This window comes from Drosophila miranda (genome assembly GCF_003369915.1).
Source record: "Drosophila miranda strain MSH22 chromosome Y unlocalized genomic scaffold, D.miranda_PacBio2.1 Contig_Y2_pilon, whole genome shotgun sequence".
NCBI lineage: Eukaryota > Metazoa > Arthropoda > Insecta > Diptera > Drosophilidae > Drosophila > Drosophila miranda.
Genome location: NW_022881614.1, coordinates 36,089,171 through 36,116,793, shown reverse-complemented (window position 1 = coordinate 36,116,793; position 27,623 = coordinate 36,089,171). Strand labels below are relative to the sequence as shown.

The following is a 27,623-nucleotide window of genomic DNA, read 5'->3' as shown; positions in this document are numbered from 1 at the left end:
GTGTCCTGTGTGTCCTGTGTGCGTCCTGTGTGTGCATATGATGCAAATCAATGTACTCCCTCATAAAGGCGGAATACCGCTCCTTGAGTGCAGGATTACGCTCCAGTTTTCGCTCCAGACTGATGAACCGTCGATAAGCCTGAGCATAAGATTCTCCTAAACGATCAGTATTGTTATTTAGCGGCAGACGAACTGCATACTCCCGGATGGCAACCGTGAAAGGTGTCTTACGAAATGTGTTTCACAATCGTCTTCTTCTTTGGTATTCAACCCAGCCTCCACACAATTCTCGACTTCCCAAAGCATACGAAGAGTATTATCCAACCTTGCTTCCATCTCAGCTATCGAATCTGGACAATTGTGCGTAGCCAAAAGCGCCGAGCTTGATACCTTCTGTCCACCGCCAGATACGATCCACCCAAGCCGGGTCTTCTGCAGAAGAGGCAGTCCATCGGTGAGTTTGATTTGCCCTACGCAGAGGAGATCATAAAAAACGCTCGCACCAATGAGAAGATCATCCCGTTGAGGATTGAAAAATGCAGGATCAGCGAGCTGAATGTTAGATGGAATACGCCAATCGGATACATTTACTGTCATACTTGGTTGAGAATCGGTAATCGTGGGGGCGATGAGAGCAGTAAGTGTAGTTGTGTAAGCAGAGGTGCGAGAATGCATACAAATGCTTATGGCCCTAGCCCAGACACAAGTGCAGACGATTGAGTTCTCCTAAGCTGAAGCTGCTGGGCGAACCTGGATGTGACGACATGGAGCTGCGATCCTGAATCTAAGATGGCACGACAAGGAACTAAAACGCCAGACAGATTCTTTACGAGAACCACGGCTGTAGCCAGAAGCACGACATCAGAGTGAAGACCTTGGGCAGCAAGAGAGGTAGACGAAGGTAGAGACGAGCTGCTAGCAGAATTTTGTGCAACGGAAAGAGTGTCTGGTTGAACGGCCAGATCGGGAGGAGGAATACCTGGGCAGCCTTGTGTTGTGGGCTGTATACTATCGAAGTGCAACAAACTATGATGCCTACCGCCGCATACTCGACAATTTCCACTATTGCCCCGGCTTTAGGCAATTGAAGCATAGGGAAAGCTTCTTCACTTCTTTGTGGCGCAGCAACGGTGAGAGATTTCCGAATATCTTGCACGAGTATATTCCATGGCCCGCTGAGTGGCAAAAGACGCATACAGACGGGTCGGCGGAAGAGTTGGAAGCTACAAACGTTTTCTTAACCTGCGTATAGGAATGGTTTTTTCCCACCTGATCGCTACTAGCGTGTGTCGCTGTAGCATATTCCAACCGCTCCATTTTCTGGCAGCGTTGCTGAAAGAATTCGAAGAATTCCTCTGCGGTAGGTATAGCATCCGACGATGTGTGCTCCTCCCATTTGGTTTGCGTCTTCGAATCCAACTTCTGCAGCAGCATGTTGATGACCATGAATCCTGAAATCTCCTCAGCAGTTCCCAATGTCTGCAACGCTCGCATGTGTAAATTGACTGCATCCGAAAACTCCCGAAGCCTTTTAGCAGAAGGCGAGTCTACCCTCTTTAGCCCAAGAATCTTCTTGATGTGTGCCTGGAAAACAAGTCTTTTGTTATTAAAGCGTTTATTAAGTATATCCAGAGCCGCACGATAGTTGGCACTGGAGAGCTCTAACGATCGAACCGAATCCAAAGCCGCATCAGCGAGGCAAGAGCGAAGGTGCTGGAATTTCTCGATGTCACTGAGATCCGCATCCGCTTCAATCACCGATTTGAACATTGCCATAAAATCCGAGAACTCGACGTATCCACCAGAAAATTTAGTCACCTTCAGCTCAGGAAGTCGCTGCTTGTGAGTATAACGTTACGGCTACGGGCTGGTTAAATCTTGTTGGCAATGCAGCCTCAGCAGGAAAGGGAATCGGGGTTAGTGCACTATACTGCGCTCTGGGCTCAGCTCGCCGGATGGGGTCGGGGTCTTTCCTATCCCTATACTTCCTTGTTCTCGCCATATTATAAAAATTTAAGTGCACTTACACAGAATCTACTTTGATCGAAACAAAAAAAACAAATGTAGTCAATCCCCGGTCGGCATAGATGGCAAGAAGGAATCCGCTAGTCGCGTATTTAATTTAGTGATCCTAGGTGTAGGAGATCACTAGTTCTTCTATACCCTCCCTACCTTCGGCAATGCGTGGAACGATGTTGGCATGGCCCCTAACGTAACTACCGCTGCATTATTACACTCGATGCATCATTGGCATTATGTACTTAGACAGAATGGTTGTTATTTATTCCAAATTCATGTTAATTCAAAATAGTTCTATTAATCAAGATTCAAAAGATTCATATATAACAAAAGGTTCATTAACTTAAGAATATAAAATACAATTCATAGCAAAACTGAGCCTTTTTACTCACGAAGGTCAACATTTCCATTCAATACGAAACTAATGATCATTACCAAATTCAAACACTTTCCTTGACGAGCTCGTTGGGCCCAATGAACTGCTTCGGTAGCTGTGGAACAATATTAATTATATAAAAATAGTAAAGAATTAAAGAATGATATTTTGGCCGACATTGCCAGAGTGAATCAAGGCTTAACATTGAGTTGATTAGGAAAGGAATTAAGACATATGATAAAGAAATTAATTCTATAGGAAAGATATTCCTTAATATAACTGTATATGTTTATATGATTTTACATTTAAAGTCAAATTTAATTGCAGTGCAAACACAAGAATGCAAGCAAAAGAAAGGAACAAGACAAAGCAAAGAGAATGTCGATGATCAAATTACTGCACGTTTATATGTGTGTGCATACGCACGCATATGTCCGAATTCTCTTCGAACGAAAGCTCGCTCTTGGCGTGTGAGCTATCGCGCTCTCCCTTGCATTACGCTGCACCGCTGCTATACCCTGCTATTTCGCGGGTATGTTCGTACTCACGAATCGATGATCACATGTTGTCCACGACACAGGTCACCCTAGATTCCGATTCCTGATCTTGTATTCACATCTTCTGCACAATTTTAGCTGACATAAATTTCCACTTTAATTCCTAGGCGTTGTCGATTCCGCATCAAGGATGTTGAGTTGCATCTCGCAAGATACGATTAGAGGGCATTCAAAAGTCGATACAGATCGTCCGTACAACGGAAACGCTGGTAATTCGAAGCGGCCAAAAATAAGACACTGGTGGTTGCGTGGGGGGGGGGGGGGGGTTAGGCGTGAGAGCGCCAAAGCACGGCAGACCTCCAGTGAGCAAGAGATTCTGTAATAGATTCGGAGTTCAGTGAATGTACCAAACCTGCTTTCCTCTATAATCACCTTCTTTTTCTCTACGTAGCACTTTGCACTTTCACCACACAATATAGCTTGATCTTGCTTTTTAGTCGATTCTCCGCCGACTTGCAGTTATGTAACTTGGTATTTATTATGTAATACACGGACACGTGAACTTCCACTAGAGTTTGGCACTATTGGCACAGGCACAACCGAAGTGTTTTGGGAGAAAAATGGAATTGATCCGCGTGTTCACCGTCGCTGTCGGCTTAAGCGGCATAGACGAGTCCCTTCCATGGAATTCGGTCTCGAGAGACGAAAAAGAACATTCGAGCAATTAAAGCTCCATATTCGAAGTAGCTGTTTTTAAAGCCTTGGTGTTCGAACTAATCAAGTTGGCGCGTGATTTGAATCTGCTTTATATCTGGGAAATTATTAGGGAATTTAATCTGGGTTTGCTTCACTGGCCACTACACTCTCCACCACCAGATTATGTCCCGGAGTGATCGACAGGGATCGTAATCGAAAAGAAAAGAAGGACAGTGAATTAGCTGGTTTGAATATCCTTTACGTGGTATACTCCCATTTTCTTTCCTTTCTCGTTCGATAATTCGTAATAAACAGGACTTAGCTTTTTCGTTACTGTTGCTGTCACAAACACCTGCGCTAATTTATGGCTGAATTGTTTAGACGCGTTGCTTTGGGAGAAATTGCGAACGTAAACCTGATCTCCGACGTTGAATTGTATGTTTCTACTCCTCAAATTGTATACCGTCGCATTGGTTGCATGAGCCTTTGCATTGTTGACCTTTGCTGCATACCTTGCCAACTGCAGAGCATCGGGGTAATTAACTCTAGAATCATCTGATAGCAAGTTAAGTTTCCTGAGCAATTCGTAATCCTTGCCATTCAAAATCATGTTTTGCCCAAACGTAAGGAAGTAAGGAGAATATCCGGTGGTTGTATGTAGACTGGATCGAATAGCACCGTTAATCTCATTCAGTCGTTGATCCCAGGTAGGGTGATCTTTCCCCACGTACGCACGGATCGCCGCCAAAACCGATCGGTTTAAGCGCTCGCTTGCATTCGCTTGAGGCGAATAAAAAGCGGTACAAATATGTTTAATTGAAAATCGAGTTAGAAAAGCCTCAAAGAATCCTGATCGAAATTGAGAACCATTGTCCGTTAAGATGGATTCCGGCACTCCAAACGTAAAAAAAATGGAATTTTCTAAGTACTCGCAAATCTTTCCGGAAGTGAATCGTTTCAATGGACAGAGGAAATGGAATTTTGTACAATGATCCACGATTATTAATAATCCGATATTCCCTGCCTTTGAACGAGGGTATGGACCTAACAGATTCATGTAGAGTCGTTGAAACGGTCTCTCTGATTGCATTTGCTTTCCCAATGGTGGTCGTAATACTATATTGGGACTTTTGGTCTGTTTACAAATGACACAATTATTCACATACTCTCGGATTTGAACCAACATCTTGGGCCAGAACAGGTATCTCTTAAGTTTTTCAACGGTTTTACCCATCCCGCCATGTGATGCGCTAGGAGAATCATGGGCTTGTTTGATAACACTACTGACTAGGCCAGAGGGTACCCATAATTTCCACGACTGGTGGTCAGATTCAGAATCTCCAATCGAAGCTTCGGTGCGTTTGAATACATAGCCATCTGTTATTTTTAAATCTGGAAGTTTCTCTTGGTTCTGCTGAATGCGTTCAATTAAATCAAGATATTCCAACGAAGTGAAATGCTCGGACTCTAAATTGATGATCGGCCCTAGATCTATAAACTCATCTACTGACGATTCATTTTGCCTTGACAGAGTGTCAGCAATAACATTTTGTGAACCCTTCCGGTGTTCAATGCGAAAATCAAAACCCTGTAACTGTATAGCCCATCGCGCGAGCCTTCCAGACAAATCCTTTTGTCGCATCAACCACTGCAATGCTGCATGGTCGGTTATTACTAAGAATTCCTGGCCTTCTATGTAAGCTCGAAATTTCTTAATTCCCTTAATAACTGCTAGACATTCTAGTTCTGTAACGGAATAATTCCGTTGAGCTTTGGATAACTTAACCGACATGTATCCAATTGGCATTTCGAAGCCTTCTTCATTCTCTTGAGCTAGGACGCACCCGAGACCAAAAGAACTAGCATCACACAATAAGATGAATTACTTAGAAAAATCAGGCGTTCTGAGGATTGGAGCTGATGTTAATCTTCGTTTCAATTCTTCAAAAGCATTGGTTGCGGTTTCATTCCATATTAAGGAAGTATTCTGTTTCTTAAGCATCTCGGTCAATGGATAGCTCACGGAGGCATAATTCTCGACGAAACGTCGATACCATCCGGATAAACCGAGAAACCGTCGTAACTGCTTTACCGTTGTTGGAATTGGGAAGGCGTTGATTGCCTGAATCTTAAATGAATCAGTCTTGATCTGACCATCCGAAATTATGAAACCGAGATATTTAATCTCTCTCATGCAGAACTTAGGTTTTCGAACGTTGATAGTGATATTCGCTTTTCTTAAGCATAGTGCGATTTCTTGCAAAAGAATCAAGTGCGAATCAAAGTCATCCGATAGAACAAGCAAGTCATCGAGATATACAAAAACTCGATTCCGTAAATGTGGGGGTATGACATGGTCCATTAAGCGGCATAAGGTCTGAGGTGCATTTGTCAGACCAAATGGCATGACCTTATATTGGTACAGTGGACGATTCGGAACGGTAAACGCAGTATACGGTCGTGATGGCTCGTCCAATGGTATTTGCCAGAAAGCATGTTTCATATCAATACCAGTTATATACCGCGCTGGAGGTAAGCGGCTTAAGATCCCGTCAATATGTGGTAAGGGGTAAGCATCCTTCCTCGTGTATTTATTGATCTCGCGAGAGCCTAAACACAACCGAACCTTATCACCTTTTTGAACAAGAACACAATTACTACTCCAAGGACTGCAAGAAGGTTCTATGATATCCAGAGCTAACATGTTATCTACCTCAGCAACCATAAGTTTTTCGCGCGCAGGGGAGATTGGCCAGTGTCTTTGTTTAATCGCCTTAGCAGCACCTACGTCGATCGAGTGCGAAATAATTCTGGTTCTGCCCAATCCGTCTCGTTCGTACGAAGGAAAAATTTCGACGACACCTTGCAGTCTCTCCTGCTCTTTACTAGAAAGTTTGTGTAACTTGGGTGAGCTTTCCTCATCCTCCGTGGGACCTATATCTAACTCAGAGACACTTTCGCTCATGAGTCGATCAGCAAGTTTAAATTTCCTAAAAAAGTCAGTTCCTAAGTAAACCTCTTGGGTTAAGTTTGGTGTGATGAAAAAATCTATACTTTCCGTGAGACTACGATATGTAATAGTCGCTGTGAAAATGCCCTCAACCGAGCATTTGGTTCCGCTGCTGTTTTAACCCTTCCCGAACACTTACGTGATTTCGGATGGTTAAGGAGAGCACGGGCGGCATTGTTGCCAACGCAACTAACCGACGCTCCAGAATCTAACAAGGCGTTGTAAGCCTTGTCTTCAATCGTGATGGGTGTGTACAGACGGTTATCTCCCGTACTGAATATGGAAGCAATTAAGCATTGTCGAGTGCTAACAACTGTTTTCCAAAATTTGCGTAATCGAAGGGTAGATCTTTTAGATTTTGTCGTAGTTGATATGGTACAAAGATCGCCAAATATCCTATTTCTAGCTTTCTTGTAATTTGACAGTCTTACATGTAAGGGTAAATATCTAGTTGGTCGTTTATCCGATAAAAATCCTGAGTCCATAGCGGTTTTAGCTAAACCCTCATCTATAGTCTGACTGATGCTTTCGCTATGTTTTGGTACGGATGTGCCTACAGGGGGTTCGTTGACACATCCCGCAGCCGGTTTTCCGAAGGATGGCACTTAGAGCAACGTGGCTTGTAAACATTCTTGGTTCCACAACCGTAACAAAATATGCTTCTAGGTTCCACACAATCATCCCATCTATGCCCTATCTTATCACAATTCCAGCAGGACATCTTATTACGCATGTTCGCTGATATTATTGGTTCAGGCTCCTCAAGGTGTTCCCTCTCCGGAGAGATCTCGGAGATGTTGCGCCGGTTTACAAAAGGCGTTTTGTAAGAAGGGTTTCGAAGTTCCGAATAAAATTGTTCGTGCTTTTTAACCTCTAAAAGTAATTTCTTTATCGAAGTGATATTCAAATGTAGTAACTCGTGATGAAGTGTACTTTTCGAATTGTCAATCAACAGCTTAACAAGGTCGCATTCTGGTAGGCTACGCTCGAGTCTATTCACCAACTCTTCTATACTATTCTGATAGGAATCAAAAGGTTCATTTTCCCCTTGCTTTCGTTTCGCGACTCTACGCCATATGTCGACATCAGTGGCAGCATCGTCATATTTATCCCTAAATGCCAGACAAAAAGTCTCCCACGCGAACTCTTCATGTTTACGATGGAACTGCCAGAACCAATCACCTGCTTTTGCGGATAACAATAAGTGCAAATGATCGCAAACAAGCTGGAAATTGTTTCCCAGGGTCTGTGCCGTGGATCGGGGTTTGTCCAATTTACATTTAATTCATTATCAAGTTCAAACGCATAACACCAGCAGTTTAACGTAATGTAACTGAAACTTTATTAACACCCCTCTTTGATGTTACGCGCGTACATATCTACATACATATTGTGCGTATGCACACTAAATTGTCTTTCGTTTGTTACTTTTTGGTTCAATTTTCGCGATAGAGCATAACAATTAAATTTCTGTCTGTATTATGAAAATCAAAACAACTGGCTGATGACTATGCGACGGTGTTTGTAGCGTAATTGTATTGTATGCATTATATATTTATGATTTTCCATATTTTAAACAGCTGCGGTCAACATCTACGACATCATTGGGCCCAACGATCAGCGTAAGACAATAACGCCGGAGTGAGTAATTATGTACAGCGAAAAGTAGTTTGGTCAAAAGAGCCATTGGCTTGAAAGTGTAGATATGCATACAACGTATAATGATTCAAACCCGTCTGCTCAGTGTGTATAATGCACCCCAGTCTGATCTAGCTTTTGTTTACGATTTCGATTCTTATTCTCTCGTTTTTATATATATATATATATATATCTATACCCTAATAATTTTCATGCTCTAAATAATGAATTTATAACTAAACTTATATGATAATTAGGATTAAGGAAATATTACCCACAAATTAGAACCTGAGTCAATTGTTGTGTTTCTACAACTGCAACGTATTGAATATTGAAGTTGAAGTCTCCCATTATATTAAAATATGAATCGTTTTGAATTGAAATGAATCTTTAAAATCATAAAAATGGTCTGTCGAGTATCCGTGCCAGGATCTTATAAAATGTGGTAAATCTTAGTAAAGGATTCATCAAGGGACAATGCAAGAACTCGAACGCATTGTCATGGTAGGGTGGGTACAGAAGAGAGGGGCAATCAAAACCTAGGTTCTCTCTAAATAGAAATGGTTCAGTAGGGCTTTTATTTGGCGTGTCGGCGCTATCAGTATTTCAGTTTAGTTTGTTTTTGTATAATCACTTATAGTTTCCCGTAAGGTGCACTATTTAAATGTAGTGGAGTACGATAGTTTAATTAGGTGAGGAAGAACCCCGACCATCCGGCGAGCTAGACCCGAGCCTAGCAAGAGTGCACACGACCAACCCTATTTGTACGCCGTCCTTAAGTTCAGTCATAGTCATCTGCAGATATCAAGGGCCTATATATCTGTTTACATATATATATATTTAAACTCTGGTACGCTATACATTTATGGCGCCCAACGTTGGGGCCAGGCAACTTGCCTTAGAATCTAAAACCAATTCAGAGCCGATGTTAAAATTTGGATTTATAGTGTCTTACTATATAGGCCGTTTATTTTAATAAGACAAGAAAATCTTGCCTTGGTTCTACAAGCTCAACCGGTAATACATCAAAATTTCAGCGACACATTTTCTTTTGCAAAATATTGCATAAAGGTTAAAGATTTCAAAATTTATACTTAGACTCGGTTTTCGGATTTAGCAACTGCAATTCATTTGATCCGGATTGGTTGACCAAAACAGACCTATGGTATCGAATTGTGAGTATCAGAGACAGTTATTGTTAGGTATTATATTAATATCTATATACGGTCACACCATCCAAGGGATATAGAATAAAAGAGAATCTTGAAGACAACGCGTGCTTAAGTCTGAGTGTCAATACACTACATAATTGGCGACGAGGATAAAATAAAACGTATTAATATACATACACATGTTAAAAGTGCATATAATATATGAATAGCAACATGACGAAAAATGAAGCACCAACATTCTATCAAATGGCAACAATTGCTGAGTTTTCGCCACACCAAGAAACGTTCTGCATTTGGAAGGAAAAATTCGACATACATTTGTGCGAATTGAATGTGAAAGAGGAAAACACAAAAAAGGCAGTTTTGTTGAAGTCGATCGGTACAGCGGCTTACACTGTACTACATAGTTTGTGCAATCCGGTATCACCCGTATCAAAAGCATACAAAGAATTATGTGAAATTTTAAAAACACACTACACACCACCTACACTCATATTCAGAGAAAGAAAAAAATTTCACATGTCCACAAAAAGTGAAGATGAGACTGTAGCGGAGTGGTATGCTCGAGTTAAACAATTGGCATTGGAATGCAAATTTGGCTCAAATCTGGAAGCGTTTGTATTAAACCAATTTGTGATGAGCCTTCCCAACCCTATATATGAAAGAATATGTGAAGAAGACGAAAATCTAACTCTGGCTGATGCACTCAAGAAGGCGATGATCATGGAGACGAAGATCAGCACAAGGAAGACAGAACACAACGTCAACTACATGCATCAAAAGAACGGGACTAGTCAATGGCAGAGGCAAAGAGGCGAGAACAGAGATCAAGCAAAGAGCAACGGCAGAAGTCATTTCAAGGGCAACCGAAACGTGAGTTACAGAGGCGGCAGAAGCGACGGTGACGGCGACGGCGAAAACGACTGCGACGCTGGCAGAGAAAAGAAGCAGCAGCCATGCACAAACTGTGGCTGGCGAAATCATAACTCAAACAATTGCAAGTATAAGGCATGCAAATGTCACAGCTGTGGAAAAATAGGTCACTTGGCGAGCATTTGTAAAAATAAATCAAAAAAATCCGTAAATTATGTATCTCAAACAAAACATGACACCTATTCTGATAATAATTTTGATAATGATAATTATAACTTTTCTATCTATAGCGTTGATACAACCTCAACTAATGGAGTATATTATTTACCTGTAAAAATTGATGGAAACATAACGAAAATTGCTTGCGACACTGGTGCACCGTGCACATTGGTTCCAAAAACATTTTACGAAAGCTTAAATACCAGCAGACCACTTAGAAAATGTCTAGTTCCATATGTAGATTACAATGGAGATTCAATCAAAGTTATTGGTGAGTACGATGCAACGATCGAATATCGAGGTCTAAAAAAACAAATTGTTTTTGTTGTAACCAATGCAGTGAGTCCACCTTTGCTAGGTAGAACATTTTTGAGAGCTTTTAATTTTGAGTTAATGCAGGTGAACAATGTGTACGTAAATGAACCAAATTCTGTAATTACAGAACAGATTAAATCGGAGTTTGCTGAAGTTTTTGAGCCTCGTTTAGGTTCATATACTACGAATACGATATCGTTACTATTAAAAGAAGATGCAAAACCAATATTTTTCAAGCCTAGGTCAGTACCATTAGCATGGAAAGAAAAGATTAAAGTGCAGTTACGAAAATTCATAGATGATGGAATTTTAGAGCAAGTTGTTAGTTCTGAATGGGCAACACCTTTGGTACCGATTTTAAAACCAAACGGTGACATACGAATTTGTGGTGACTATAAGGTTACATTAAACCGGTCTTTAGTCGACGTAAAGTATCCACTACCTCGAATAGACGACATTTTTGCAGCGCTTGAAGGGGGTACACTGTATTCAAAACTTGACCTGTCAAATGCTTACAATCAGCTAAATTTAGATGAGCAATCTCAAAATTTGTGTACTTGGAGCACACATATTGGACTATTGAAAGTTAAACGCTTACCATTTGGTATAAAAACTGCAGCAGCTATTTTTCAAAAAACAATGGAAGGGTTGTTTCAGGGTATGCGAGGAGTTGTGGTTTATCAAGATGACATAACAGTTACAGGACGAGATCTTCAAGAACATATTTCAAACCTAAAAGCTGTACTTAGAAAACTGAAATCAGTTGGACTTAAATTAAATGACAAGAAATGTGAGTTCTTTAAATCCAAAATTTGTTACCTAGGATTTTCAATTGACAGGATAGGACTGAGCAAAAACAATGATAGAGTTGCGAGTGTATTGTTTGCACCGGCTCCGGAAAACGTATCACAGCTTAGAGCTTTCATAGGCATGGTAAATTATTATTCAAAGTTTATCAATAATTTCGCTCAGATAATGAGTCCTTTATATGCATTATTAAAGAAAAATACAAAATTTAATTGGACACGCGAATGTCAGAGTGCATATGAAGAGGTAAAGAAAGAAGTAACTTCTGAACAAGTTTTAGTTCACTACAACCCAGATCAACCGTTAGTATTAACGACTGATGCTAGCAGTCATGCAGTTTCAGGTGTTTTATCACATAAATGCAATGAAGATATCAAACCAATAGCATTTGTATCAAGAGCATTATCCAAAAGCGAGCATAATTACAGTACAATCGAGAAAGAGGCCCTGGCTATAGTGTTCTGTGTGAGTAAATTAAGACAGTATCTTTTAGGAAACAAGTTCATCCTTCGAACAGATCACAAACCATTACTAAGCATATTTGGAGACCTGAAAGGACTTCCATTGATGGCCTCTGCACGAATGCAAAGATGGGCACTGACTTTGTCAGGTTTTCAATATACAGTTGAACACATAAAGGGGACCTTAAATATAGCAGATGGACTCTCAAGAATGCCTCAATGGGAAACGGCTGTACCAAACGAAGACTATAATTACATACATTTTATACAGTCCGAAAAGGTGTTCAAAATTAGCTTCAAAGAAATAGCTCGTGAAACACGACGTGACCCAATATTATCAAAAGTTTGTGAGGCAATTAACACTGGTTCGAAGACAAGATTAAAAGGCAGCGAGTTTTCTGCCTACATCTCTAAAACAAATGAACTTTCAGTGGAATATGATTGTATCTTATGGGGACACAGAGTAGTAATTCCAACCAAACTGAGACAAGCTATTTTAGCAGAATTTCATGCATCGCATTTGGGAATAGTAAAAACCAAAATGTTAGCACGTTCTTATGTGTGGTGGCCTTGCATGGATTCTGAAATTGAGAAATTAATTCGAGATTGTATTCCTTGTCAGGAACTACAATCAAGTCCAGAAAAGAGTCTGTTAATACCGTGGAAATCCACAGGAAAGGCTTGGAGTCGAGTACACATAGACTTTGCAGGACCAATTAGAGGTTTTCATTTATTGGTTATTATAGATTCTTATACAAAATGGGCAGAAGTATTCAAAACGAAGGAAATAACTTCATTGTTTACTATCAACAAGCTTAGAGAAGTATTTTGTCGATATGGTTTACCAGACGTGTTAGTTAGTGACAATGGACGACAGTTTACTTCTGATGAATTTAAAACGTTTATGAAAAACAATGGTGTTAATCACATTTTTACTGCTCCAGGACATCCAGCGACTAATGGTCAAGCAGAAAATTTTGTAAAGACTGTTAAGAAATCACTATATGCAAACATAAAGGCTAATGAAAGACAAGATTTTAATACAATTTTAAATAGATTTTTGATCGATTACCGAAATACGATTCATTGTACTACGGGCGAATCTCCTGCTAAATTATTTTTTGGTCGTACACTAAAAACAAGATTTTCGTTGTTAAAACCACCTACGGTCGAAAGCATAATAAATAAAAAACAGACTGAGTGTGTTGTAAATCACAAAGGTAGACGAAGCACAGAATTTTTAAAGGGTCAAAAAGTTAGGGACTACAAAAATCCTAACAAAGCAAGCTGGACTCAGGCAACTGTAAAACAACAACTGGGCCCGCGTTCGTATTGTTGTATTTTGGCGAACAATAACAGAGAAATAAAACGTCACCTGGATCAAATTAGAAACCAAAGCACTAACAATCATACATCGCCTAATGCGAAAACACCTGATGTCGAAAGCAATTGTTCAGTAGATGACAATTCCAAAACCAACAATGAACAAATAGTTTCTCAACCAACACCCACCAGGAGAGAGTTGAGACCACGTGAGGCAGGGAAGGTAGTAAAGCGTATTTAACAATAAAATAATATAAAGAAAGGAATTATGAAATCAAATTATGTACAAATTAAACACTGAAACAAATACTAAACAGATTAAGAAGAAAGAAAAATACGAAATCACATAAATTTTATATACGCTAATTAGATTAAGTACACAAATCAAATTGTTATAGGAAAATAGATTTGTAAATGACATGTATATTAAACATCTAAGGAGAGGCGTGTTAGGTATTATATTAATATCTATATACGGTCACACCATCCAAGGGATATAGAATAAAAGAGAATCTTGAAGACAACGCGTGCTTAAGTCTGAGTGTCAATACACTACAGTTATGCAATACCATACAGTGATCAGAATAAACAGGAATTGTTTTAGGATTTTGCGGCTCCAGTTCATTTCATTTTGGATTGACCGACCAAAGCAAACCTGCTTTTTCACTTTAGGCATCTTGAGTTATTCGGATTTACAATTTTATATTGCCAAATCGCGATAGTTGTCCAATGATTCAGTGCACGAGGTCATTAACCTATAAATAGTCCATATTAACGAAAATAGAAAAGCCTACTGAAACCAAATAGATATTTTGTAAGTATTCTGGCATGTGGGAAAGACAGACCTTATTATTACAATTAATACCTTCTTATATAATTTTTTTTTATTAGTTTTTCTTTAATTCCTTAAATATTGTCTGATATACAATGGCTGTAAGGCGAAGTACAGATGATATAACAACTGCTTTGCACGAAGCAGAACCATTTTGTGGAATTTGCAACGAAGTATTGGGAACTAGTGAGATGATAGCCAACACCCCGTGTAGACACAAATTCCATAAACTTTGTATTTTGGAACAGATTAGGACAAACCCAAAATGTCCCACCTGTTCATTAGATTGTTCTTCTCTGGCACTAACATTGTCTAACAACACGTTGTTAGCCGAGCTTAACGCCGAAGGAACACGTCCAACTAGTGCTAACGAATCTTTTAGCACAATAGACGGAACGTCTAATCGACCTAAAAAGGGCCAAAAGTTTATTAGAAGGGGTATGAATACGAGATCAACTCAACGATCCCGGTTAGATCGCTCACCAACAGAAACTGAAACCAACAACACAACCCTTCCAATAACCACTCAAGTGGAAATCGCTAACTACGTCCAGTCTGCTGTAAGCATTCAACAGGCTCAGTTAATGGAACAACTAACTTCATTTTTAAGCAAAACAATTGAATCTTCGATTCAAAATCAATTAGCGTCACTCCAGTTGACACAACCAGAACATATCACACCCGATGTTTCCGGTGACGATAACATTAACCAAACAAATAACGTGGGTATCGGTCAAGCACGAGATAGTCACGCAGAAGTTCTTTTAGATTTTTCAAGAGCGAGTGCAAATCGAAGTAATTCGAGCTCACACGTAGCACCAGCAAAAGTTTCCAGTATAATGCAGAATTGGCGCATTAAATTCGATGGTTCAAAAACATGCATGAGGATGAATGAGTTCATTTATCGAGTACGTTCTCTAACGCAACAAAATCTTTATAACAAATATCAATTGCTTTGTGATCACTTGTATCTTTTATTCGCGGGAAAAGCTAGTGATTGGTACTGGAAATTCCATCGAACCTACCCAAACTTTAATTGGGATACGTTTTGTATAGAGTTTAGACGAAGATTTGAAGATGTTGAGACCGACTATAATATCTGGGAAAAGATTAGGAAACGTCGTCAGGGCGAAAACGAATCCTTCGATGACTTTCAATATGCTATCGAAGATCTCGTGGATAGGCTTCAAAATTCGGTTACAGAAGAAGATGTTGTGAATCTACTTATTAGAAATTCCAAGCCCACTCTTCACCACGAGCTTCTTCACTTAAAGATTGCCAACAGATCGCTATTACGACGAGAGGTACGTAAGCACGAGCAGTTTTATAACGATATAAAATCGGTCAAGCAAAGGCCTCTTCGCTCATACGTATTGGAATTGTCAGGTCCAGACGATAGCGAGCAGCTATTCGATGACTTGGTCGAGCATAATGAAGTGTGTCAAATACAACGTCGTACTTCACAGACAGTTCCAACTTGCTGGAACTGTGACAACAAAGGTCATAAATTTGACGATTGTGTAGGTCCTCGTAAGATCTTTTGCTACGGGTGTGGAACAAAAGATACTTACAAGCCGGTATGTCCCAAATGTAACCCTCCGGGAAACCTGCAGAAGGATGTGTTAAACAACAACAAGCAGACACATCCTTAGAAAAAAGTTTGCAAGAATCACCTACTAGTTTAACGAACGACCAAAGTTTAAGGAAGCCTAAGATCAGCTCACAAACAGAAGAGGAAACCCTGCCTACGGCATATCATTATTCATTTACTCCTTTACCTGAAAGGGAAGCAAATTATAGTACAACGCGTAAGAAAATTTTTGATAAGATAGATAGTTTTAAGAAAGCCCAAACGTTCAACTAAACGTTTAAGACAATTTTGGAAGATGGTTCGCAAGAATAAGAACAAGTTTGTTTCAGCTATATTTCTTAGTTCGGATAACAGGCTGTATACCAATGTCACCATTGAAGGCAGTGATTACGTAGCTTTGTTGGATTCGGGGGCCACAATCAGTTGTATTGGAGGCTCAGCCGCGAAAGAAATGTTGGCGCATTGCAAGATTAAAAAGTGTTCAGGAGCAATACGAACGGCTAACGATACTGAAAGTAAGGTTATAGGCAAGCTGGTAACACAAATTAATTACCGTGGATGCACGGCAGACCTAGAAATGTTTCTTATTCCTGAACTCAAGCAAGACGTCTATTTGTGGATAGACTTCTGGCAAAAATTTGGACTTTTAGATAAAATCACACACACTGCAGAGGTATCTGAATTAGATGTTGGAGGTACGGATGACGTCGAAGAACCACCGAACCTACATAAATTGACAGCAGACGAGAGAATTCGCTTAGATAAAGTGATAGGTTGTTTTCCATCTTTCGCTACTGAAGGATTAGGTCGTACCAGTTTAGTCACACACTCTATAGATGTTGGAGCAGCTATTCCCGTAAAGCAACGACATTGGCCGGTATCACCAGCCATTGAGAAATTGATGTTTGCCGAGGTGGACAATATGCTTGCGCTCGATGTTATAGAGGAGTCGACTAGTCCCTGGAGCAGTAATTGCGTTTTGGTAAAGAAAGGCGAAAAATATAGACTGTGTCTCGATTCAAGAGAGGTGAACAAGGTTACAAGACGGGATGCATATCCGTTACCACATATTGATGGTATTCTAAGTCGGTTACCACCCGCTCGTTACATCACTGGATTAGACATGAAACACGCATTTTGGCAAGTCCCGTTGGATGAACAATCGCGACAGTACACTGCATTTACAGTGCCTAACCGACCGTTATATCAATATAAAATGATGCCTTTTGGTCTTTGCAATGCCGCTCAAACTCTCTGTAGACTAATGGATCGAGTTATTCCAGCTCATCTTCGTACACGTGTGTTTGTATATTTAGATGATCTACTTGTTTTATCAGAGGACTTCGAGTCGCATTTACTGTTGTTACAGGAGATAGCGTTGTGTCTACGCAAAGCAAATCTAACCATTAACATAGGGAAATCGAACTTTTGCATAAAAGAAATCACGTATTTGGGTTTTATTATTGGTAATGGTCAGATAAAGACAAATCCAGACAAAATCAAGGCCATCTCGAAGTTCCCTGTGCCAGTTACCGTTAAGCAACTGCGTCGATTTTTGGGGTTATCCGGTTGGTACCGACGTTTCGTTGAAAATTATGCTACCGTTAGTTCTCCCCTAACCGAGTTGCTTAAGAAGAAAAAAGATTTACAGTGGAGTGAGGATGCTCAACAGTCGTTTGAGACCTTAAAGTCCTGTTTAACCGCATCACCCATTTTGATAACTCCTGACTTCTCAAAACCTTTTATTTTGCTCTGTGATGCTAGCACTTACGGAATCGGCTGTGTTTTAGCGCAAGAACGAGACGGCGTTGAATTGCCAATTCGGATAGGCCGTTTCAGAAATTATACATAGATCTCTTGGGACCATACCCACGCACGAAAAAGGGAAACATAGGATTGCTCATAGTTGTCGATCACAATACCAAGTTCCATTTTCTGTGTCCCCTGAAGAAATTTACAGCCCCAAAGATCTGTGAATATCTGGAAGGGTCTCTCTTTTATACATTTGGGGTGCCAGAAGTCATCTTGTCAGACAATGGATCCCAATTTAAATCTAGCTACTTTCAGGCATTTTTAAATAGCTTCGGTATAACACAAAAATGCACAGCTATTTACTCACCGCAAGCGAATGCCAGCGAGCGACTGAACAGATCCGTGATAGCTGCGATACGAGCTTATATCGGTAACGAACATTCCAATTGGGACTGTAACCTGAATGCCATTAGTGGTTCATTGAGATCTACCTTACATAGGAGTACAGGGTATTCTCCATATTTTCTAGCATTTGGTCAAAACATGATGTTGAATGGGAAGGATTACGCGCTCTTGCGTAAACTAGACCTTTTGAACGACGATACTAGAATAGAGAACCCAGATTCCTTGCAGCTAATCCGGCAACAGGCTAAAGCGAATGTCATAAAGGCACACGAAGAAAATTCGCGTAGATACAATTTACGCTGCCGTGATACACAATTAAAGATTGGAGATTTGGTATATGCTAGAAATTTCACACAAAGTAGTGCTGTAAAAAAGTTTAGCTCTAAACTAGCCCCTATGTTCATTCCCGCTCAGGTAATTAAAAACCGAAGTCCGTACTATTACGAATTGGTCGATGAGAACAAGAAATATCTCGGCGTGTATCATCTGAAAGACATTCAGATCAGGAAATAATCTCTCCTAATCAGGTTCTTCAGATAATTATTCGTCGAGCAGGTCTTGTATAAATATCTGTGGTGTAGTAGCCAGCACAAAAATATAGGGAATTGGTTATCTTCTTTCGTCTCGTGAGACCCCCTAGTGATCTTTCAAATGATCAAGCTTTAGCCGCTCTTAAGGTTGGATCAAAGCTTTAGCCGCTCTTAAGTCCGAACGCCCACGCACACATGCAAGCGACGGACAGTGGGAAGCATAGACGGCAATCGTACGATTGCACAGTTAAGCTATGCTGTGCATTAGACGATCGTCTAATGCTGCTCGAATGTTCTAGATCAGTTAGTAAAAAGCTCAAAAGCTCTGCTGCATAGGCTACTCAGTCCATCGTCTATTACTGCTTTGAACAAAAGAAGAAAGTTGATCGATCTGTAAAGACGTGATAATTCCCGAGTGCGAGCAACATACACAGTGCACACATATATATATAGTGCTGTCCGGAAAATATATATATTTCCACATATATATGCTGGAAGCATGTAATTACAAGTGCCGTACAGTCCAGTGGTCAGTGAATAAGAAGAATTTAGTGCAGATATATTTGGGGAAAAAGGTATGTTTTCATATTAATGCCGTGCACGTGCTGACATAACCTATGTTGCAGGGAAGTGTACCTAAGCTGCCCCATCGCGGTATAGTCTCGAGAAGACTACCCTGGGAGCTGGCTTAAGCGTACAGTTGTCGAGGTCGCTCCAACTCCAACCATAATTCATCTTTTCTGGATCTTATATTACCACCGAGTTCGGAATCTCCAAAGATCCAAGTGAACCAGATCAGCCTCAATCGCCAAGAATATTTAGTGCTGCTCAGTCATAAATAACTAAATATAGGCTTGGCGGAAGATTTGTCAGTACGGCCAGGAACCATATACATCGCACCTGTTGACCTCTAACCAACTTCAGGCGGGCAAGAGTCTACAAAGCAGCCGCACAGGATCGAGTTTTGTCCAATTTACATTTAATTCATTATCAAGTTCAAACGCATAACACCAGCAGCTTTACGTTATGTAACTGAAACTTTATTAACACCCCTCTTTGATGTTACGCGCGTACATATCTACATACATATTGTGCATATGCACACTAAATTGTCTTTCGTTTGTTACTTTTTGGTTCAATTTTCGTGATAGAGCATAATAATTAAATTTCTGTCTGTATTATGAAAACCAAAACAACTGGCTGATGACTATGCGACGGTGTTTGTAGCGTTATTGTATTGTATGCATTATATATTTATGATTTTCCATATTTTAAACAGCTGCGGTCAACATCTACGACATCATTGGGCCCAACGATCAGCGTAAGACAATAACGCCGGAGTGAGTAATTATGTACAGCGAAAAGTAGTTTGGTCAAAAGAGCCATTGGCTTGAAAGTGTAGATATGCATACAACGTATAATGATTCAAACCCGTCTGCTCAGTGTGTATAATGCACCCCAGTCTGATCTAGCTTTTGTTTACGATTTCGATTCTTATTCTCTCGTTTTTATATATAAATATATATCTATACCCTAATAATTTTCATGCTCTAAATAATGAATTTATAACTAAACTTATATGATAATTAGGATTAAGGAAATATTACCTACAAATTAGAACCTAAGTCAATTGTTGTGTTTCTACAACTGCAACGTAATGAATATTGAAATTGAAGTCTCCCATTATATTAAAATATGAATCGTTTTGAATTGAAATGAATCTTTAAAATCATAAAAATGGTCTGTCGAGTATCCGTGCCAGGATCTTATAAAATGTGGTAAATCTTAGTAAAGGATTCATCAAGGGACAATGCAAGAACTCGAACGCATTGTCATGGTAGGGTGGGTACAGAAGAGAGGGGCAATCAACACCTAGGTTCTCTCTAAATAGAAATGGTTCAGTAGGGCTTTTATTTGGCGTGTCGGCGCTATCAGTATTTCAGTTTAGTTTGTTTTTGTATAATCACTTATAGTTTCCCGTAAAGTGCACTATTTAAATGTAGTGGAGTACGATAGTACAATTAGGTGAGGAAGAACCCCGACCATCCGGCGAGCTAGACCCGAGCCTAGCAAGAGTGCACACGACCAACCCTATTTGTACGCCGTCCTTAAGTTCAGTCATAGTCATCTGCTGATATCAAGGGCCTATATATCTGTTTACATATATATAATTAAATATGCGACACTTCAGTTTACGTTTTAAAAAAGGTTTTATTCTTCACTTAAACTTTAGCGTACATTGATTAGTTATTTCCCCGACGATGACTGCGGTCTGAAGTCTTGAACGGAATTAACTTTGGTTGAATTCTCCGACGGTGTCGCGATTGACGTTTGTCTTGAACAGAACTGAGTTGGCTTCTTAGATGCAGACTATTTATATTATGATGCTCGGTTTGGGATTCGGATTTGGATTCGGAGGCGTTGGCTTCGACTTCGGCTTCGGAGATGGAGTACGTGACTCGATCGATATGTGGGAAAGGCGGCTTTTGATGAAAGGCTTCCGCTGCGTATGATCGGTGTTGCATTACTTGGGGTGGCTGAGAATAGGGCCTCTGATTGGTCAGCTAGGATGGTGTGATTCTTGAGAATCGATTCGTAATTGATCTCTGAAGAGTGGCGTGATTCTGGTGCGGCTGGATTCTAGTGCGGCTGGATTCTAGGGCGGCATCTATTGTTTTATGTTCAACTTCCAGTTTAGGGTGTTTGTTTACATTGCCTGCAATCGGCTGCGCGTGGTCCATTTCGAGCGTGAGATTGTTTATGAGGGTTCGAAGCTGAGGGTGTCGTATTGTTTATAGTATTGTGGGTGCAGGGTAATAGACATAGACAAGGGTATGCGGAGCATGGACTATAGATATGTCACTACCCCATTGTTAGATTTAAGCCTGTCCTCAGGCGATTATCCTTGGATATAGTTCGGGCGCGTCCAAAACTGTGCCTGCTGGGGATTCCTCGTCTTCGTCTGAAGGTGTTTCTATGTGCGGGTCGGTTTTAGGCTTATTGCTTTTACTTAGATTAAACAATTTGTAGCTTAATCCTATTATGATTATGACAAATAGTAGTATTAAGCTTACATGTAATACATTATTTAATCGCGTATTTTCTATTACGATTTCTTTGGTTTGCAAATAAGACAATGGTTTAATTTTTGTTACGTTATTGTTGATGTAGATGCCTTGTGCAAATTCTGGTATGGAGTTGGATATTAAGAATTCGTTTAACTGTACACTGCAATTATGTCTTTTTATTAATGCGTTACCTTCTACTTTTATTTCTTGGTTTAGGCAATCTTGGTTTAATATGGTTTTTGATAATTTCCAAGTTAACAATTGGGTTGGGTTCTATGAAACTTATTTGAAAGTTTTGGTGTGCTTTGGTGTATGGACATTTTGTTTCTACTTGTTTGACTATTCCTGAAATACATTCGTCATTTATTTTTCGTTTTGATTCTTTTTCATATACCTCGTTTTCTAGAACGTAATAATTGTTTTGCGTTAGGTCAGTGAGGATTTTATTATCTTCATCTGGATATGGGACAGTTTTAAGTATAGGAATATTTCTGATCTCTCGTGGGATGTTGGAAATTATTAGTATTTCGTTAGTGTCTGTTTTCAACCAGGTAGATGTTTTGATATTTAATAATTTCTCTGAATCGATGTGTTTCAGGTAATCCTGCCTCAATAATTTTGGATTAAAGATCCCTAATCTTGTTAGCTGCATGCCTAATTCAATATCCTCTATGTACTCTGTAAAATGTTGGAGGTTAAATATTAATATCTCTAGTTGCTTATTTCTATCATTATCCTTGTTTAATTTATTGACAACTTCTATGCCAGAATTTACTGCTTGAATTACTAAGTTTAATTAGCTTGAACACTGTGGCTAGCCAGATTGTTTATTTTTCCTTCTAATTCGACTTTATCATCTTGATCTAATGTTCCAAATAGATATTTATATACTGTGCCTACTGCATTTATAAGGCCTCTTTTGTTTCTTTTGGCTATTTTGATGCCGTTGAATTCACGTTGCAATTTCTCGACTAAATATTGAACTTGGATTTCGTTATTAAATTGGGTTGCCTGTTCTAGTAAACTCTGATATGTTTCATCTGTTCTTGTTATATTAATTGTTAGATAATGGTATTCATAATTAATGGGTATGTTAATGGTATTTGTTTTGAATATGAGATATCCATTCCTTGAGTTGATGGGATCTATCTCTATATTCTGTCCGGAAGACTGTAGGACGGTGAACATTAGTAAGATTATAATCTTAATCATGTTGTAGCTCCGGATTCCCAGTACTCTCTTCGGGTACTCTGCAATTATCGTATTTACTTTTATTAGATTTTTTCTTTCTTTTGAATTTCGTTTTATAGTGGGTGATTTTCCTCCCTCTATTTTTCTCTTCAAAGTGCTTTTCGTCTACCTGCCTAATTTCCCCTGTTCTTTTGAACGGGTTGGTTGTTTTTGTTTTAACTAGGGGTGCATTCTTGTAGCGTGTGTCTACTTCAAAGTCGATTCTATCGTTATTCAAATGATTGATCTTCCTAACTTTATTCAGTTGAGTGTTATAATCTGGTAGTCCGGCGTACAGGAAGATATCAGCTGGGGATCTTTTTGTAGTATTATGAACCGTTTTATGGTTATAAGTGTATAGAATTAACTCGAATTTTGTGAGCTTGTTTTCTATGTTATCCTCCCTTGAAATGATTCTTTATTTTTCATTGATCGTTTTATGTAGTCGTTCTACATCAGAAACTCCGTTTTTACTGGTGGTGATTTCGATTTTCACATTTTCCGCATTCAACCATGCTTGCAATGCTGCGCACATAAAGGCTGAATCTTTGTCGGCTTTAATTCCCTGTGGCTTGCCCATTTCGTTAAAGACTTTTATGATGGCTCTCTTGGTTTCTAACCAGTCACGACTCTTAACTTCTACAAGGGTAGCGAATTTAGAATATACATCAATGCATGATAGGAATTGTTGATTGCCTACCAAATAGAAATCCATGACATACTTTTCTCTGATATTTTGTATTTCAGGGGTGATTTCGAAGGTTAGATTGGTGTTACGATGCTCAGTTTTAGCAACGTTGCACGTGGGACACTCATTGATAATATTTTGGATTAACTTTTGATAATCGGGGTAGTAGAATTTTCCTTTAAACCAATTAGTGGTCTTTTCGATACCTGGGTGAAGTAGCTCTTTATGATTCTTCAATAATTGTTCTTTGAATTCGGAGTAGTTGGGAATATTTATGAGTTTGGTACTGGATTTAATCAGTTTAGTGAAGTGATTTGGACTGATTATCTCCAGGAATGCCCTTTGGAACAGTGAGAAGTCTACTTCGTTATGGAAATATAGTGCACTCTTTTTGGTACACACATATTCCTTTATTATATCTTTTGCTAATGATTCTGTCATTTCGGTATATTCGATTATTATCAGTATCTTGTGGAAATAGTGGGATGTTTCTACCTTATCCTCATTACCTTTAATCAGTTCTATTTGCCTATTATAGTAATTGATTGGTCTCTCTGTAAGTGGAATATAATTTGTATTATCTTCTTGCGCGCTATGGACCGTTGCACAATCACTATTAATGGTTTCCCCGAGTAGGTTTTCGTTAATATTTACTCTTGATAGCGCATCGGCTACATGGTTCTCCTTTCCGGGTAAATATTTTATTTTGAAGTCAAATTCATTTAATTTGATCTTCCATCGTTGTAGCTTCATATTTGGTTCCTTGAGGTTATTCAACCAAATCAAGGGTTTGTGATCACTTAATATCTCAAACGTTCTACCAAACAGGTATGATCTGAAATACTTAGTTGCCCAAACTATAGCTAGTAATTCCTTTTCTATTGCTGAATAATTGATTTCGTGTTCGTTTAAGGTTCTACTTGCATAGCAGATTGGTTTGTGGTCTTGCGACAACACTGCTTCTAATGCAATGTTACTTGCATCGGTTGTTACCGTGAACATTTTGTTGAAATCTGGGAATGCGAGGATGGGGTCTGAGGTGATAAGTACTTTCAATTTTTCGAAGGCCTCGACGTATTTTTCCTCTGTTGGGTCTATGACTGCTCGTTTCTTTAATTTGAGTGTCATAGGTTTTGCTATAGAACAGATTAAATCGGAGTTTGCTGAAGTTTTTGAGCCTCGTTTAGGTTCATATACTACGAATACGATATCGTTACTATTAAAAGAAGATGCAAAACCAATATTTTTCAAGCCTAGGTCAGTACCATTAGCATGGAAAGAAAAGATTGAAGTGCAGTTACGAAAATTCATAGATGATGGAATTTTAGAGCAAGTTGTTAGTTCTGAATGGGCAACACCTTTGGTACCGATTTTAAAACCAAACGGTGACATACGAATTTGTGGTGACTATAAGGTTACATTAAACCGGTCTTTAGTCGACGTAAAGTATCCACTACCTCGAATAGACGACATTTTTGCAGCGCTTGAAGGGGGTACACTGTATTCAAAACTTGACCTGTCAAATGCTTACAATCAGCTAAATTTAGATGAGCAATCTCAAAATTTGTGTACTTGGAGCACACATATTGGACTATTGAAAGTTAAACGCTTACCATTTGGTATAAAAACTGCAGCAGCTATTTTTCAAAAAACAATGGAAGGGTTGTTTCAGGGTATGCGAGGAGTTGTGGTTTATCAAGATGACATAACAGTTACAGGACGAGATCTTCAAGAACATATTTCAAACCTAAAAGCTGTACTTAGAAAACTGAAATCAGTTGGACTTAAATTAAATGACAAGAAATGTGAGTTCTTTAAATCCAAAATTTGTTACCTAGGATTTTCAATTGACAGGATAGGACTGAGCAAAAACAATGATAGAGTTGCGAGTGTATTGTTTGCACCGGCTCCGGAAAACGTATCACAGCTTAGAGCTTTCATAGGCATGGTAAATTATTATTCAAAGTTTATCAATAATTTCGCTCAGATAATGAGTCCTTTATATGCATTATTAAAGAAAAATACAAAATTTAATTGGACACGCGAATGTCAGAGTGCATATGAAGAGGTAAAGAAAGAAGTAACTTCTGAACAAGTTTTAGTTCACTACAACCCAGATCAACCGTTAGTATTAACGACTGATGCTAGCAGTCATGCAGTTTCAGGTGTTTTATCACATAAATGCAATGAAGATATCAAACCAATAGCATTTGTATCAAGAGCATTATCCAAAAGCGAGCATAATTACAGTACAATCGAGAAAGAGGCCCTGGCTATAGTGTTCTGTGTGAGTAAATTAAGACAGTATCTTTTAGGAAACAAGTTCATCCTTCGAACAGATCACAAACCATTACTAAGCATATTTGGAGACCTGAAAGGACTTCCATTGATGGCCTCTGCACGAATGCAAAGATGGGCACTGACTTTGTCAGGTTTTCAATATACAGTTGAACACATAAAGGGGACCTTAAATATAGCAGATGGACTCTCAAGAATGCCTCAATGGGAAACGGCTGTACCAAACGAAGACTATAATTACATACATTTTATACAGTCCGAAAAGGTGTTCAAAATTAGCTTCAAAGAAATAGCTCGTGAAACACGACGTGACCCAATATTATCAAAAGTTTGTGAGGCAATTAACACTGGTTCGAAGACAAGATTAAAAGGCAGCGAGTTTTCTGCCTACATCTCTAAAACAAATGAACTTTCAGTGGAATATGATTGTATCTTATGGGGACACAGAGTAGTAATTCCAACCAAACTGAGACAAGCTATTTTAGCAGAATTTCATGCATCACATTTGGGAATAGTAAAAACCAAAATGTTAGCACGTTCTTATGTGTGGTGGCCTTGCATGGATTCTGAAATTGAGAAATTAATTCGAGATTGTATTCCTTGTCAGGAACTACAATCAAGTCCAGAAAAGAGTCTGTTAATACCGTGGAAATCCACAGGAAAGGCTTGGAGTCGAGTACACATAGACTTTGCAGGACCAATTAGAGGTTTTCATTTATTGGTTATTATAGATTCTTATACAAAATGGGCAGAAGTATTCAAAACGAAGGAAATAACTTCATTGTTTACTATCAACAAGCTTAGAGAAGTATTTTGTCGATATGGTTTACCAGACGTGTTAGTTAGTGACAATGGACGACAGTTTACTTCTGATGAATTTAAAACGTTTATGAAAAACAATGGTGTTAATCACATTTTTACTGCTCCAGGACATCCAGCGACTAATGGTCAAGCAGAAAATTTTGTAAAGACTGTTAAGAAATCACTATATGCAAACATAAAGGCTAATGAAAGACAAGATTTTAATACAATTTTAAATAGATTTTTGATCGATTACCGAAATACGATTCATTGTACTACGGGCGAATCTCCTGCTAAATTATTTTTTGGTCGTACACTAAAAACAAGATTTTCGTTGTTAAAACCACCTACGGTCGAAAGCATAATAAATAAAAAACAGACTGAGTGTGTTGTAAATCACAAAGGTAGACGAAGCACAGAATTTTTAAAGGGTCAAAAAGTTAGGGACTACAAAAATCCTAACAAAGCAAGCTGGACTCAGGCAACTGTAAAACAACAACTGGGCCCGCGTTCGTATTGTTGTATTTTGGCGAACAATAACAGAGAAATAAAACGTCACCTGGATCAAATTAGAAACCAAAGCACTAACAATCATACATCGCCTAATGCGAAAACACCTGATGTCGAAAGCAATTGTTCAGTAGATGACAATTCCAAAACCAACAATGAACAAATAGTTTCTCAACCAACACCCACCAGGAGAGAGTTGAGACCACGTGAGGCAGGGAAGGTAGTAAAGCGTATTTAACAATAAAATAATATAAAGAAAGGAATTATGAAATCAAATTATGTACAAATTAAACACTGAAACAAATACTAAACAGATTAAGAAGAAAGAAAAATACGAAATCACATAAATTTTATATACGCTAATTAGATTAAGTACACAAATCAAATTGTTATAGGAAAATAGATTTGTAAATGACATGTATATTAAACATCTAAGGAGAGGCGTGTTAGGTATTATATTAATATCTATATACGGTCACACCATCCAAGGGATATAGAATAAAAGAGAATCT

At 39.0% G+C, this 27,623-nt stretch overlaps 1 protein-coding gene across 1 annotated transcript in view; it reads left to right on the top strand.

Annotated features, from left to right (window-relative positions):
- Positions 1-27,623, top strand: part of LOC117193975 — a 95,934-nt gene that overhangs the window by 31,199 nt on the left and 37,112 nt on the right. The window lies entirely within an intron of this gene.